The sequence below is a fragment of the Macaca fascicularis genome, chromosome 11 (assembly GCF_037993035.2).
Source record: "Macaca fascicularis isolate 582-1 chromosome 11, T2T-MFA8v1.1".
NCBI classification, from domain to species: Eukaryota; Metazoa; Chordata; class Mammalia; order Primates; family Cercopithecidae; genus Macaca; species Macaca fascicularis.
Window position 1 is genome coordinate 93,232,821 of NC_088385.1, and position 18,342 is coordinate 93,251,162.

At 31.2% G+C, this 18,342-nt stretch overlaps 1 protein-coding gene and 1 long non-coding RNA gene across 6 annotated transcripts in view; one reads left to right on the forward strand and one right to left on the reverse strand.

The window, feature by feature from the left end:
• Nucleotides 1-2,812, forward strand: part of LOC135966294 (uncharacterized) — a 54,114-nt gene extending 51,302 nt beyond the window's left edge. The window contains exon 3 of the long non-coding RNA XR_010579520.1: nt 2,736-2,812. This is a non-coding gene — a long non-coding RNA (uncharacterized lncRNA). The remainder of the gene's footprint in view (nt 1-2,735) is intronic.
• MGAT4C (MGAT4 family member C) overlaps nt 1-18,342 on the reverse strand; it is a 914,262-nt gene that overhangs the window by 359,845 nt on the left and 536,075 nt on the right. The gene's annotated exons all lie outside the window — the stretch shown is intronic.

Genomic DNA, 18,342 nt, shown 5'->3' on the forward strand with positions numbered 1-18,342 from the left:
TCTCAAAGATCGTAAAACAGAACTACCATTCAGCACAGCAATCCAATTACTGGGTATATATCCAAAAGAAAATAAATCGTTTTACTAAAAGGAAACATGCACTCATATGTTCATCACAGCACTCTTCACAATAGCAAAGGCATGGAATCAATCTAGGTGTCCATCAATGGTGAACTGGATAAAGAAAATGTGGTACACGTACACTATGGGATACTACGCAACCATAATAAAGAATGAGATCATGTTCTTCGTAGCAACATAGATGCAGCTGAAGGCCATTATCCTAAGTTAATTAATGCAGGTACAAAACAACAACAAAAAACTCACATTATAAGTGAAAGATAAACATTGAGTACCAATGGAATTAAAGATGGCAACAAGAGACACTGGGGACTATTGGTGGGGAGGGATGAAGAAAGCGGGGAAGGATGGGAAACTAACTATTGGGTACTATGCTCACTACTTGGGTGATGGAATCAATCACACCAAAAACCTCAACATCACACAATTTACCCATGTAACAAGCCTGCCTACATACCACCGAATCTAAAATAAACATTGAAATTATATTATAAAAAGTGAGAAGCCCTAAGTCAAAAAATTAATGAAATGAAGCAAAAAGTTTTAACTGAAAGATTTAAAAATTAGTGCAATGTTTAAAGCAAATTCAAAAAGGAATCAAGGAAAGAAGAAAGGACAGAAAAAAGAAAGGGCAAGAGGAAGGAAGGAAGGAAGGAAGGAAGGAAGGAAGGAAGGAAGGAAGGAAGGAAGGAAGGAAGGAAGGAAGGAAGGAAGGTTGGTTTAGAAAAACATAAGTATACAAGAAGAAAAATAAAATAGTAATTGGTTCTATTTGAACAAATTTACATAAGGCTAATATTACATACTTTCAACTTTTATAGTCAATCTATTCACAAAAGATGTATAGTTTCAGAAGAATACCTGAATATTATTAACAAAAAAAGAGCAAAAACGTTACTACAGATGGCAGAGGTTGTGTGTTAGAAGGGAAGAGAGAGGTGAAGGAAGATAGGAGATATAATTTTAAAGAGGAAAGCCAAAAAATAATAACATTAGTTGAAGAAATAAGAAATGCAGGTTTGGATTAAAAATAGGGATATACATGTCTGGGATGTGTATAAATTTCTGGTAAGAGAAAGGCAGGTATTCTCTAAAAACTGGTAAATAAATTAGATTCAACAATATTAACACATTATTGAGACATTTAAACATGTCAGAAAAAATATAAAAATACACAGGTTTAAAGAAGTAGTGTGTGTTCTTTTGAATGTGAGATTGAGAATGGGAAGGATGTGTGATTGGGATGGTAGTTCTGACTTTGGGCATACTGTATGTAGATAACAAAGCAAACCTCTACTCTTTTGAGAAGTTAGGATATTTAGTCTGAGAAGTTTGAGTGTGGAGTATGAAGCAACTTTGGCTAAAAATATAGAAGGTTTTCTAATGAGTAACACTGGAATAAACCACTTTGTAAAAAAGTGAATTAATAAGATATTTAAGGAAAATTTAATGCATATAAGAGACATTATATTTGAGGTTCTATGGTCTAACATGCCTTTAGCAGAAGGATTTTCAAAGAAATGCTACTAGATGGCAAACTCAAGTTATTTTTTAAATATGATATTTTAACTGAGTTTTTGCAATGAGAAATCTCATAGTTATCCTTTTCTTTCTCCATGTTTATCTTGTGTTAAAATAATTCAGCTTTTAGAAATAAAGCAACAAATTTAACTTAAGGCAAAATAAGGCCTCATCTTAAATTTTCATGGAAAATAATTTTGATGAAAACCTCTCAGATAAATCAAAGGAAAAAGAAGCTAGAAGTACATAAACAAATTATAAAGTAGAAATTGGTCCTGTGAGGAGAGATTTATTTGGTTTAATTTTCTTTGGGTAATATAAAATATGTAATCTATTTTATGAAGTTTTTTTGTCATTTTTCATATTCAGTTTGAATTCACACCTGAAAGAACCAGATGAATGTTACTCTTTCTTTTGAGCCTGAAATTTCTTTCCAACACTCCTCACAGAACTGAAACATTAATACTAAGCAGTACTGTCTATGCCTGAAGGAGCAGCCATCATGGAGCTGGGTGACACATCACTGCTCCCTGATGTCTGGCAATGTCTAAAATGCAAGCCAGCCCTCTGGAAGTGCTGGTGCTGGCACCTGTCAGCCCACTTCACTCTTCACAACAATTGTTGGAATTGGAACAGCCTTCCTCATATTGAGCCCAATTCTAGACCACATAAATAAAGTATATGGCTTTTCCTTAAAATATTATGTCTTTTTTTGTAGGGTGAATATTTTTTGTACCCTAAACTTACTGTATAGTTGGCTTCCAGATCTAAGTCACCAACAAAAAAGTCCTGACTGTATTATACTATGTTGTATGATGTTGTTTTATATTATATTATATTGTATTTATTATATTATATGTAAAGTAAAATACATCCCCTCTCAGTATTCACCCAACCATCCTAATGGCACATCTTTAAGTGGCATAAACTTTCACTGTTTAATTATTTAGGATCATCCCAGGTTTGTTATTAATGGTTTTTAGGCTGCTGTTCTTTATCACTTTCAAAAGGTGAGCCTTCCAGTTTTATCTCTGACTTTTACCTATATGGTCTTATACCTCAGTCATTAAGTGTTAGTGATCAAGACATGTTTTTAAAGTCTATGCTTTTTCCCACTCTTCTTATTTTGCCAGGGATTTCAACGTCTATCACCCAAGCTCTATTTCTCAAGATGTGACAAACACCTAACTACCCTCCTACAAGACTCAGGTAAAACATTTCCTGTGAGAACACGTTTTCTGACAAACCACAGGTAACTACTTACTCCTTTCTACTCCTAGTGAAGCCCATAATCATGTCTATGACGGAATAACTTATTACAAGAGGCTCCTAGATGACTTCCTATTTCCTCTATACACCAAATCATACATAATTTCATAATCTCTTCCCATTGCTTTTAGGATAAAACTCTAAAGATTTAACACATTTAGCATGAAATATAAGGCTCTTCATGATGTGATCCCAGACTGCTTCTTTAGATGTATTGATATCCCACATACATGCATAAGAAATCTCTCTCATGTCACCCCAGCAACCCATCCCATTTCCACGTAGTCCATCAAAGAGGCAGTGAATAATTCCTTCAGGTAATTCAGATCTAAGTTTAAATACCTTACTATATTTATTGGTGCATTTATTGACTCCTGTATAAAATGATCTACGCAATCACTCATATCCTGGTTTTATATCACTTAGCATTTATTTTTGTCAAGAACAGTAATGCTTGTTTGCATTTCTCTCTTCCATTAAAAAGCAAGTGGAATGACAGTAGGGATGTTGTCTCATTTTCTGCTGAATTCCTAACACGTAAAATGTTAGTTATTTTTTTTTTTAAGTGAGGAATGAATGAATGCTGGCTTCATGAAAAATGAAAAGTTTCTTTTCAAGTTACCTAGGAAACATTGTATTAGCATCTTGCATTTCCCTCTTTTCACATCAAGTATCTGAAAGTTGAAACAGGCTGCATTATTACCTCTCCCAAAGTGCCCAATGTTTTAGGATTCAATAAATGATAAATTTTTTAAAAAATTCACTATAATTTGAAAAGAAGAAATGAAATTTTAATTGTCATAAATTAGTAAGAAAATAAATTCATGATGTACTGAGTGAATTCAATTTTACAGAGAAACTGTTCCTTGGTTCTTATTGTTTTTCCTTTGGAATACTGTAAACTTCAAGGAAGGACAGACTGGTATCTGCAGTTCTGCCTTGGGAGCCTCTGACCCAGCCCATACTTCCTGATACTACAAGATCTTCTTCATCACATCTACCTCTAAATCCACTTCTCTTGTATTTCTTTTTTCACTCTCAGTTTGGTGAAGGAAACTAATCTGATAATCCTGAGGAAAAAAAAATATCGATATCTGATAATGGCTTAATTCATCTTTTACAAAGGTTTGTATGTTTAAACCCAACAGCCAGTAGCCCAAAGGAATGATGAAATAATTTAATCTTTTGATTGTAATTCCCAGTAGGGAAGTTGTTATCTTTCTTTCAGCTCCTTGAGTGAAACTATATAAAAAGATGTTCTGCATAAAGGTGATCTAGATTACCAAAGAGGGGCATTTTCTTTTAATATTATTAGTTTATTAAGAAAATAATTTTCATGGTAAAAATAGTAATAGTAGTAATGATAATAATAATGAGAATTAAAATTTATTGAGAATTTGCCATGTACCAAACATTGTGCCAAATGCTTTTCAAACAGCATCTCATTTCACCATCATAAATGTACTATAGAAAATCACTTTTATCCCAAATTTACAGATAGAAAATGAGACTTCAATAGGTTAAGTAGCATGGTCAAAGTCTCACTGCTGGTCAGTGGCGGGGTTGGGATTTACATTATGATCTGCATAATTCCAAAAATCATGGTTTTCTATAGCCTCTCAAGAAAACCCACAGGGTTTTAAAATTGGGTTATGTCTTATCTGTCATTAAACCCTAGGCATGAATCCCTTACTAATAACCTCGAGTGGTGACAAAGCCTTTTCTTTCTGAAAATGCAAAACTAAGTGACATCATAAAGTAGCAACTTACTTTTTTATCCAGCTCTAATTGTTACCACATCATTTTTCTTAATGGATCAAAATCTACCAACTATATAATTTGTACTATTTAATTCCATTCTTGATCCTAAACAATTAAGCTAGGAAAAAATAAAAAAGTACCCTTAAAAAGCTTCTAATTTCATATTTTAAAGATGTATGGAAATATTTTAATAGATAGAAAAAACTAGATAAATCTTAAAACTATCTTTATACATTTTTAAAGTCACTATACTTTTTTAAAATTAAAGATGTTAACGTATCAATTTTTCAAACTTTCAAATTTATTACCCAACATTCTTTAAAATCTACGTGTGAAAAATTATTTTAAAAATTTGACAAGAGAAAAAAGACATGATATGAGAATTCTTTAGATAAAAGACCACTTCAGTTACATTAGCAAATATTTTGATTTAACATGTCTGCTAAAGTGTAGCATTCACATCCTTGTATTTCTCTCTCTTTATTTTGATTTAATTTGAGATATGTTATGACATAAAATAGATCATTTACACATGGATGAAGATATAAGAAACCTCTTTTATTTTCCAGAGTAAACAAAACTTTTCAGTTGATTTCTACTGAGTTTCAAGAAGTGTTTTGATAGTTTGAGATTTATTTATTGTTTTAATTTTAAGAGCTAATGAGAAAACTAAGACATGCCATTGAAAACAATACAAGCTGAATGCTTTTAAAATGCTGAAAATGGCCATTAGAAAATATATTTATTCAAATACCACTATGTTCTTTTTTAAAAATGTCATCAAGTTTCACTTTTTTAAAAATCAGAGAGCTGCTTACATGTTTCATTCTAAACCATTGGTTTAGCTATTGAACTAACTTTGGTTACTATTACTTTTTTAGACTTATAATCTTAACAGCTTTGTTTCTTTCCTTATTTTTCTAAAAGAATGAAGCCAATATTATATTAATTTATTGTTTCGAAAAAAATAGAGATTTCTTAATTTTTTTTAATTTAAGGCATCTGCTGGTAGAGCTGTCATTGTTCTTAATTCATTGAAAATGGTCAATGGGAAGGCCAATTTAGTTGCTTTGACTTGATAACACAAACTATTTTCCCTAAATATTACCTTCTAGCATTTTTACAAGTCCAATAATGTGTTCATATATGAGTCATAAAGCATACATTTTTAGATTGCAAAATTATACTAGCATGAGACAAGGTACTTTAGATTTGGATTGTGAAAATATCAGTTTTAAATTTATAGTAATACTCGCTTCAGTTTCTGTATACATTGTCAAGTTTATTGCAGGAAATGGGGAGGAGTTAATTTTATATTTTATTCATTATTCAAATAATTATTAAGATGTTTATAAACTCATCACAAGCATTGCTTATTTTTATTGGCTTTCAATCCGTGTTTAAAATCCTATTGTAAAACTCTGCAACACATGAAGTTTGATAGAGAATGTAAGTTTAGAGGAATTTGAAAGATTTCACAAAGCCCACAGAATACTCTCTTGCAAGATTTTTTTTTTAATGTTAACTATATAATGCTCTTTAGTGATATACTGCTGCTGGCAAAAATTATATATATATAATTTTTATATTTCTCATTGCAAATCTAAATAAATACATATATTATTCAAGTTTTCTATACAAATTTAGTGTTCATTTAATATCACATGAATCTCTCTAAAGTTACAAGAAATCAGAGTAAATTATTATAATCACCCATATTTTAATATTCAACTTGCTTTCTGTATCAGTGGTTAATATGGTAAAGTTTTAATATATTTCATCTTTCTTTCCTAAAATAATTTAATATCCCTATTTTAAAGGGGTGGTAATATGAAAAGAACCACAATAGTTATTTAGGATCGTAAAATAAGATATTTTTCAATATGCAGAAGGCAAAGAAAAACACTAAGTATGTAAAAAGATGATAATACAGTTATATAATTTAAGGAAAATACAATATCCAAATCTCATAGGTGTTCTGTTTCAAATAATTACTTAACGGAAATTCGGAGTAGTAAAATAACATAACTACCGTAGTAAATACACACATATACAAAAATAGAATAAATATAAAATATATCTTATTTTTGTATATTTACTAATACAAATTGTTTTAAAATAGCATTATAGATTTATGCTTCATACCTTCTCATTGAAACATTTTCCAATAAAATTGTTGATGCTTCCAACAATTCCTCTCATAGTAATTTGATATTTAAAATCAAGAACTCTCTAAAGCTACTAAATCTTTGCCACTAGCCTAAATGAGGCAATATTCTTCTATTCCCATGAATTATTCAAGTTTATAAAATGGTGAAATCAGATGACAAAATACTGTATTTTAATATGGACTATGTATTCTTTTTTGTTTGTTTGTTTGTTTGTTTGTTTGTTTTGAGACGGAGTCTTGCTCTGTGCCCCAGGCTGGAGTGCAGTGGTGCGATCTCGGCTCACTGCAAGCTCCGCCCCCCGGGTTCACGCCATTCTCCTGCCTCAGCCTCCCGAGTAGCTGGGACTACAGGCGCCCGCCACCACGCCTGGCTAGTTTTTTTTTTTTTGTATTTTTTTTAGTAGAGACGGGGTTTCACGGTGTTAGGCAGGATGGTCTCGATCTCCTGACCTTGTGATCCGCCCGCCTCGGCCTCCCAAACTGCTGGGATTACAGGCGGACTATGTATTCTTATATAAGCCATTACAAATCAAAAGAAAACTGGAAGTAAAAATGAAGCTTCAATTAGTTGTTTTATTTTCTTTAAATTGATTACCAGAAGCAGAATTTCTTTATTTTTAATTAAATTCAGCAATGTTAATTAAGTATACCGTCACAAACTAATTTATCTTAACTAGTAAGTAAAATCTCCATAGTTAAAAACAATAGCAGTTTTTTCTTCTATGGTTATATATTGCACTTTTGTTTTAGTTATCCATTTTACAAATTTAGGCAGATTCTCATGGGTGGCAAAAGAGTGGTAGATAGCACTGTTTAATGCATCCTCATAAAAAGCAAATACGTATTATGTTGTATTAGGGACCACAAATGAGCTTGGTTTTATTTCATGTTTTGTGTGTATAACTTCCATAATCTCATATTCTTTTAATTATTTTTGTGCATTTTGGTTACTTATTGATTAAATATATTGTACATTAATTTTATTTAATTTTGTTTGATTTTGATATATTTATTATTGCTTTTAATGAATTTAATAGTAGATTTTATTGCTAAACATGTGATTTAAATCCAGGAGTAATTAGAGCGTATTTCTTATGTGCCACTTTTTAAAGTGTAAATTCTAGAGGGAAAATATAACAGTAATTGGTAATTGTACCATTTAGAATATTGTAATTTTGTATTAGCAGGTAAAGCAATGAGGATATAGATGCTTTGACAATTAATCTGCAGAGAAATAAGAGGTTTTTTTTTTTTTCTTCTGCTTGTGCAAAGCAAATTAGAAAAACAATCAATATTTCTTTTCCAGAAGCATTCGCTCTCTGCCCCAGATTTATGTTGGAATGTTTATTTGGTTTGTATCATTCTCAAGAGATGTGGCTTAATAGAAGTACTTGGATAGCAGTCTTAGAAATCTAATGACAATTGTTTGATTTTCCCAAATGACTACTTCCTAACAATTATTATTGAGCCTTGCAATGTTAAAATGACATGTTCAGTTTTAGATGAGCATTTACAAATTATTTCAGCTATTCTGTTACTTGCTATAAAATAAATGTCAATTTTTTGACCTATGTTAGATGTTCAGAAGCGGTCAATTTTTTTTTTTTTTTTTTTTTTTTTTTTTGAGACGGAGTCTCGCTCTGTCGCCCAGGCTGGAGTGCAGTGGCCGGATCTCGGCTCATTGCAAGCTCCGCCTCCCGGGTTCCCGCCATTCTCCTGCCTCAGCCTCCCGAGTAGCTGGGACTACAGGCGCCGCCACCACGCCCGGCTAGTTTTTTTGTATTTTTTTTTTTAGTAGAGACGGGGTTTCACCGTGTTTAATATAAATGTTGCATTGTTCACCTATGCTTCACACAGGGATGAACAACAATTTGAAGCCACTAGATCAATCCTATGCATGTTATTTGCAGTAAGTAGACATTAAAGTACAGACCTTTTTTTTTAGATTGGATTGTCTCTTGATATAATTTAATTCACAGTAATTACTAATACTGAAGATTATAAAAAGTTTTGTCCTCCATGTAAACATGTATTGATACTTTTCCAGATTTTTCCACATTAAGTTCTCATTAATCATTGTATATTCCAGCAGCATACCAAAAAATTAATAATTTATTTAGAACTTAGTAGAGCTACACTATGTAGAGTGAAAAACAAAACAAAACCTTACCCCAATTCACAAACAAGTATACAATATTATATTGGCACATTTCTAATTTTGCAATAAAAAAGGATTACAGTTCAATTATGACTTGACTACTTTGTTCTGTGCATGAGCAAATCCAAAGATCTCTATAGCTTATTATCCGTAAGGTGGGTAAAAGGGATGTAGCATTAAAACAATAAAAATAGTGCCTGAGGCTGGGCACAGTGGCTCACCCCTGTAATCTCTGCACTTTGGGAGTCTGAGGCAGGTGGATTGCTTAAGTCCAGGAGTTCGAGACCAGCCTGGGCAACATGGCAAAGCCCTATCTCTACAAAAAATACAAAAATTAGCCTGGTCTGCTGGTGCAGCCTGTCTCAGCTACCCGAGAGGCTGAAGAGGGAGGATCACTTGACCCCAGGAGGTCGAGGCTACAAAGAGCAGTGACCATGCCACTGCACTCTTGCCTGGGCAACAGATGGAGACCCTGTCTCCAAAAAGAAAAAAATAGTAATAATGCTTGACACAGGGCTCCCTATACAGTCATTTTTATTTTATTACTGTTACATTCTCCATGTCAAAATGGCGTGGTTAATATTGATTGCATGGGCTTTGAAGTTAGAAAGACCATCTTGACTCTGCTAACTGTGTAACCATGAGCAAATTATATTATTGAGCTGAACTTGCCTATTATTTAGCATAAGAATAATATTTTATTTTACATAATATTGTTGGAGGATTACGTGAGATAAAATAAATATATTTTATATTAAGCAATCAACAAATATTTGTTGTATTTTTTACCCCATCACTCAACTGAAGAAAAAAATATGAGACCTAATGTACAGCTTGGTGATTGTAGTTAATAATGTAGTGTACACTTACAATTTGCTAAGAGGGTAGATCTGCAGTGTTCTCATCACGCGCACACACACACACACACACACACACGGTATTATGTAAGGTGATTTATATGTTAATTAGCTTGATTGTGTTGTTCATTTCACAATGTATACCTATTTCAGAACATCACAGTGTACACCATTAATGTGTACAGTTTTATTTATCGATTATACCTCAGTAAAGGTGAAAAAAGAAAAAAAATGAATTACAAAGTGAAATAAAGGATTATAAGCACTTAAATCTACTAAGCTTTTTAATAAAATGGTAACATTTTTATTCCAGAAAAGGTAGATGAAATTATTGAAGAGTAAATAACTAGTTTAGCTTCTAAATACATGTGGATCATATTTTATGTCACAAAAGGGAAATTTTGTGTTTGTAAAACAAATGTATCTAATCACTTATAAAATCAAGAAAACCACTTGAGCTTTTACATTTGTCAAAGTGTGCATTGTACCATTTTCTATTTCATCCAAAAAAAAAATGCGAACAATCAGAAATGAAAGCAGTTAATAAATAACTAAAGGCAAAATATTTTAACTAACAAAAGTCACTTTAAAGGAGCCTTACTCCACTCTTTAAACAATAACAAAAATAAGGCACTAAGCTAGTTAAGAAAGATGATTCAGACAATTGGCAATTTGTATTTTGAAGTCAGGAAGCCTTTTATATGACTGCTTGAAATAGCAGAACTCTGGTCAGATGGCTCATCCACCCTTTCTAAAACTTTTTGCTAAAATGACTAGAACCATATCTTTATAATTATGTATGTGCTCAAGATAATAGACATGTAAGCACGAATGCAAAAAAAAAAAAAACTGTAAAATATGCTTTTACCATTTATCTTATTATCCTATTTTTCATTTATCTGTCTTTTTATTTTATTTCCCAGGAATTGCCCTCATTTATCCCCCAGCACTATATTATAGTCCTGTGATAAGCCATATTGGAGCTGAGGCAAAAGGAAAAATTAGTAACATTTATCTCGTGTTTGTTTTAAAATTTCTTTTGTTACTTTTGGATTTTTTAATTTTTTATTTTCATTGTGTTATATTAAAATATTATTTATTTGGATTGCTGAGTTGATTGATGCATACTCAAACTTTCACTCAAAGTGAGTGCCTCACTTGCTTCAGTCTAGTCACCACCCTGCTAACTATTGTTTGGTTTGTACACTTTCTGGGTACAAAGCTGGGTAAACCTGGTGGTGTTTGAAAACTTGTGATTTATGAGTTTGCTTGTTAATGCAAACCAAGAACATGACATCTACTGTAGTGGAATTGAAATTATATAAATCAAATTTGTTTAAGTGGAAACAAATTGGAGAAAATTGAGATAAAAAGAAAATAAAATTTCAAAACTGACTAAAACCCTGATTAATATATTTAAAGATACAAAATTATATTTTTACCAAGAAGGAAATTCCACCTACAAAAAAAATTGAATATGCAGAGAACTGACAGGAGTTCTTGGTTTTCAGTGAATCTGTTTGTTTGTTTTCTCTACCCTACTCCACCTTTTATAACCTGCACAAAAGATATCTTTGCTGCAAGTTCCTGAGACTTTGAGGAATTCCATAGCATGGGATCAATGATACTATTTCTTATCTTTCCTTACTGACGGCTTAAGGTTTACTTTTTTTCAAACATTTATTGTTTACCTCTAGTCCAGAAACTTCCCAGCTAGCAAAATGTTGTTGCATTGTTCTTGACCTCCAACTACCCATTTTGACAGTTTGTGTCTTGAAATAAAAACAAAATACTCTCCAGGGTCATTTTATTGGAGTTCAAGGATGGAAAGTAGATGTAAGTGTTCAATGTGCCACATTTACCTTAAATTTAACTTTTTAAATGTTTAATGTATTGATAAGATCCTATGACTTTTTCAGTCAAAGAAATACAATGAAATGTAATGAGTCAAAATTGCTACAGTGAGATTCAAGATATTCAAGATATATAAATGTGTTCATTTTATTCATTTTTAACAGAAGTTTAAAAGCATCTACTATGTGCCAAGCTCTAATTATACTCTTTATTGAACATACAATCTTTTGCAGAAAATAGACATATAAACTGCATATAAACTGGCATTTTCTATAGATTAATTTTTTTATGTTGGAGAAAAATTTAAAGTTGCTACAGTTAAAAGTAGGGGAGTTTGAGTATGGCTCTGTAGTTCAGAGAAGTCTTTCAGAAAAGCCTATACCTAATACCTAAGCTGACTCATTACTGAAATAGGAACTAAGTAGTTAAAGAGGGATGGAGAATGTAAAGATACTATTTCAGCTAAATATAATAGCAATTCATGTGAAATTCTGTGCAAGTGAGAGAACAACAATGAGAGAAGCCTCAAAGTGTTCATTTAGCGTATTTAAGGCTCAGAATAAAAGTCAAGAAGAAATAAAAATTGTGATGATACTTCCTTGAAAGGATAAGTCACCTGTTCCTAACTTTATAAAGTTAAAAGCATCTTTACTGAATAGCACTACAAATTGACAATAGAAGGGTAAACAAGATTTAAATGGAGGAGTTTACCAATTAACTTCCAAACAGTATGACAAATCTATAAATTGTAGGTTTAAGAAAAGTATAATATGTAATATATACTACTAGTATATAGTAGTATAGTATTATTAGCAAAGTATACTAATATTCATTTACTATTAGTATAGTATATATTATATATTGTATTCTTAAATATTAGTTTAGTATATATACTAATGTTAGTATATATAATATGTACTCTACAAATATTAGTATAGTATATATTATATATATTCTTCTTAAATGTATAATAGTATATATTAAATTTGTATAATATATAATATAATTATTGTATTATATATTATATATTAACATATATTAGTATTATATATTAGTATAGTATATATTATATATTATACTCTTCTCAAATAACTATATAGTATTATATATATTACATATAATATATATTATACTAATATATGCTATACTATATACTATACAAATATATATTATATACTATACTACTCTTCTTATAGGTTTTTAAAAATATTCTTATTGATAATATATGTACTCAATATGCAACAAACCTAAAATTATGCAACTCATGAAATAAACATGAAAAACCAATGCCAAAAATATTCTGTTTTATCTTCTGTGGACCTGATATTAAGATACAATATTGTGTTAGAAAAAACACTGGGGGCATGAGTCAATTCTTGACTTTTCATTAAGATTCTCAGGTTAGGATTTTGTCAAAGCTTTTTAATAAAGTCATATGACCTTCTATACCAGTGGGCATATTTCAGTTCCTTAAACGTATTATTATGGAAAAAACAATCAACCAAAGGAATTTGCAGCAAGTAGAATTGTTTTAAACGTCTTAGTTTTCAGAAAGTAAAATTACATTTCCACCTAGGTGTTAAGTGTTTTGCTTCCGTGATTTATTTATAAAATGAAACAAAACAAAATGGCTAAGAGTTCATATTTCTGAAGGTATTAACAGTGTTTTAATTGCCACCTTCCTGGTGCACTGCTAAGAATAGAATTTGAACATAGTTGTTTTCTTCCAAGAAATTGTCATGGGCATTTCATTATCTATGCATTCATGATTAACCCTTCATTGGTCCCATTTAAACAATTAATAGAATAGAGATTTTGACATATACTTTTAAAATAACTAAATGGTACAAGAATCATAATGTAAGGCACTCAAAATAATTATATCTACATTGGGAGTACACATTCAAGGACATGGACAAACAGTTGTATTTTCTTCTGTCTATATAACCATAGAAGTAAGTCTATTCTCTCAAAATGATATTTTGGTATTAGTTTTAGCATGAATTATATTTACTCAAGCTATTCTCTTCTCACTTTTCCATTATACAAGTGAACAGTCATTTACTCTTGAAAATATCCTATTCATAGAACAGTGCCACTCAAATTGAAATCATACCTTTTTTTCCAAGCTAGAAGAAAACACAAAGAAAGATTCCATTTCCCACTGTGAATATGAGCATTTTTATAGCTAAGAAAAATAATGGAGATTAGGCACTTGGTTAAGGATATTATGATGATGATCGTTTCTCTTTTTCCATCATCATTACATTTTTAATACTTCCAGTCACTTAAGTTGTAGATATATTCACAGGACCTTATTCATGAGTATCAGTAGTTTGTTGAGCAAAGAACCTTGATATTCTAGACCTTAACAATATTTGTATTTTGGGACAGTCAGATTTTCACATAATTTTTTCATGTATAAAATGGCCCATTGAACACCAATGTGCTTATTAGCTGTAAATTCCTATCCATGGATTTTAATTATTTACTCAAGTCTTAAACTCTCTCCTTTAAATGTGTATCATTTTTTTATCTTGTAAAACAGAACATTCAATCCAACAGCAACAGAATACACATTCTTCTCAAGCACACAATAGAACATTCCCCATGATAGATCAAATGCTAAGTCACAAAGAAAGGCTTAAAAAAATTAAGAAGATTGAAAATATTTCAAGTATCTATTCCAACCACAATAAAATGAAACTAGAAATCAATAACAGAAAGAAAATGGTAAAACTCATATACATGGAAATTAAATAACACATTATTGAACAACCACTGGGTCAAATAAGAAATCAAAAAGGAAAAAAAAAATCTGAAACAAGTGATAATGAAAATATAACATACCAAATCTTATGGGATGCAGTAAAGTGGTACTCAGGAGGAAGTTTTTAGTGATAAAGATCTACATTAAGAAAAAAAGAAAGATCTCAAATAAACAGCCTAATATTACTTGTCAAGAAACTTAAAAAGGACATACTAAGCCCAAATTTGGCAGAAGGAAATAATAAATATTACGACATAATAAAAAATAAAATAGAAAAACAATAGAAAAAACTTGAAACTAAGAGTCACTAGTTTAGAAAGGTTGACAAAACTCACAAACCATTACCTTAACTAAGAAAAAAGAGAGAAGACTCAAGTAAATAAAGTCAGAAATGAAAAATGAGGTATTATAACTGCTGACAAATTTTTAAAATAACCATAAGGAACTATTATGAATATTTATGTGCCAATAAGTTGGACAACAAAGAATGGATGAATTCCTAGAAACATACAACCTACCAAAATGGAATCAGAAAGAATGAGGAAGCTCGAACAGATGGATAACAAATAAGGAGACTTAATCTCTAATTAAAAGTCTCCCAACAACAACAACAACAACAAAAGCCTGGGACTAGATGGCTTCACAAGTTAATTCTAAAAATGTAAAGAAAAATTAATAACAATAATTCTTCACCTCTTTCAAAAAATAGAAAAAGAGGGAAGACTTCCTAAGTGATTTTATGAAGCCAGCATCAGCCTGATACCAGGGCTATAAAAAGACACTTAAAGAAAAATATAGGGCGGTATACCTGATTAAATGAATGCAAAAATTCAATTCAATATACAGATGAAATAGATGCAAACTTTCAATTCACATTTCTGATGAATTGGATGCCAAAATCCTAAGCAACATATTAGCAAGCTAAATTTAAGTGCATATTAAAAGGATCACATTCCGAGCCCAAGGGGGCTTTATATCTGGGACACAAGGATGGTTCAACGTAAGAAAATCAATTAACCTTATCACACAAAGAAAAGGAAAGTTAAAATCAGATGATCACCTCAATAGCTACCAAGATAGCATTTGATAATATTCAACACCCTTTCATGCTAAAAACTCTCAACAAATCAGGCATAAAAGAACTTACCACCGAAAGTAAAGGTCGTATGTGAAAAGCACACAATTACCTTTTTACTCAGTGGTAAAAGGCAAAAACAAATTTTCTAATATTTGTAACTAGGTAAGGATGCTTAGTCTCATCACTTCTATTTATGGTAGTACTAGAAGTCCTACCCAGAGCCATTTAGAAAAGATGAAGAAATATGAAATAGCAAGATTGTAAGGAAACTATAAAATTTATTTTTGTAGATGACAACTATTTGCAGAAAACATCCAAACATGTTAAAATTAATAAACAAATTCAGTAAAACTGAATTAATATTGCTTCATCATTAATAAACAAATTCAGTAAAGCTGTTATTTGTCTATAGCCATGAAATTAAATTAAAACATTTTTAATCTTTTTAAACATTAAAAATTAATTTCATGGCTGTAGACAAATATCAAACCACCCAAAAGTAAATCAAGAAAATAATCACATTTATTACAGCAACAAAAAGAGTAAAACACTTAGGAATACCTTTAACCATGGAAGTGAAAGACTTAACCATTGAAAACTGTCAAACATTGGTGAAGGAAGCAGCTGATTACACAAATACATGGAATGGTATCTCATGTTCTTTGACAGAAATAATTAATAGTGTGAAAATGTCCGTAGTACCTAAAATCATCTGCAGATCCAATGTAATCCCTATCAAGATCTCTGTGATAATTTTAATTGAAATATAAAAATAATTTTAAAATGTGTATGGAACCACAAATACACCAAATAGCCAAGGCCATTTTGAGCAAGAACAATGTTGGAAGCATCAAAATTTCTGATTTCAAAACATTACTAAACTAAATTATTTAAAACAACATAGCACTGGCATAAAAACAGACATACAGACAAACAAAATAAAATAGACAGCTTAAAAATAAACTCATGCATGTATAGTCAATCATTTGGCAACAATGCCAAGAATACGTAATGGGGAAAAAATAGTCTTTTCAATAAATAATTCTGGGAAAATTGGATATCCACATTAAAAGAAATAAAATAGAGTGTCATTTTATAAAATCCACAGAAGCCAACTCCAAATGAATTAAAGACTTAAATGTAAAAGCTACAACTGTAAACCTCCTAAAAGAAAACATAGGGAAAAGCTTCTTGACATTAGCCCTAGCAATGATTTCATGGATAAAACCTCCACAATCACAGGTAACACAAACAAAAATAGAAAAATGGGATTACATCAAAATTTGTGAGATTCACATTATGAAGACTACAAATTGCTTCAACGAGAAATAATATAAGACAAATTAAAGAAGAGGCATATCATCTTCACAAATGAGAAGACTTGATGTTCTTAACATCTTACTTATCTTTGATTTGTTAGCTTTAATGCAATTTTAATCAAAATGTTATAAGAACTTAAAGCAACTCATAAGCTGACTTTAAAATAAAATAGAAAGGGCCAGGCATAGTGGCTCACACCTGTAATCTCAGCAGTTTGGGAAGCCAAGGTGGGCATATCATGAGGTCAGGAGTTCAAGACCCAGCCTGGCCAACATGGTGAAACTCCATCTCTACTAAACATACAAAAATTAGCTGAGGGTGGTTGTGGGTGTCTGTAATCTCAGCTGCTTGGGAGGCTGAGGCAGGAGAATCACTTGAACCCAGGAGGCAGAGGTTGCAGTGAGCTGAGATATTGTCATTGCACTCCAGCCTGGGCAACAGAGCAAGACTCCATCTCAATAAATAAATAAATAAATAAATAAATAAATAAATAAATAAATAAAATTAAATAAAATAGAACAAGATCTAGAATAGTAAAAATAATCTTCAAAGTGAACACAATTGTTAGAGTTATATAACCTCATTCCAAAACTTGCTCTAATGCAACAAAAATAATGGAAAAATTTGGCCGGGCTTGGTGGCTCATGCCTGTAATCCCAGCACTTTAGGATTTACTTTCTATGCTTCTAAGATGAGAGATGGTTCAGCGGACATAGTCACATTCCAGCAGAATCCAAACGCCTTAAGCTAGTATTAATCTTCCACAATCTTGTCCTAATCTACTTTAATATGTAACTTTTATCCATAGCAGCTGTCAAACATAATATTTTCTATCCTTCTACATTTAGTTGACATAGCTGCCAAAATAAGCAACTAATTCTTACTAAACACCTTCTTCATACCTTTTCCTGATTCCATTTCCTATGCCGAGAATCCCTCAGTTTTCTTCAAAACTTAGGTTCAAATCAACATCAGCAATGTACTTTTGCTGCTTCCCTCAGCTGAAAATGAAGTCTCATTCTTTTTATTACTATAAACTTTATAATATACTCTCACAATAAGTTATGCTTAATACCTCTTAATGAATATTGACATTTTAAACTTTCACTTTATAGTTAAAGCTCCACTGCATTTTTAAGTATATATTAAATTTCCCTACTATGTATCATTTCCATGGTGTTAGAGTTAAAAATTTACAATGGTAAATGTCCTGCAGATCTCTGCACAGTTTCATACATAGTTAACCCTCAACAAATACTTGTAAAATAAATGAATGGATGCTTTTAATAATAATAGGTGTTTGTGTATTTCTTTAAACTATTTCAAAAGATATCCACAGAAATTTTCATAATTTATCCTAGACAATACTAGTTATGTATTCCATGTGATAGGACACAGGAAATGCTACCTCCAAATATAGAATTATTGTAGACTGAGTATTTTAAGCTGAAGGAAATTAAGAAAACCATAGAAGCTGAAAGATCTCTCTGACCTTCTCCTGTC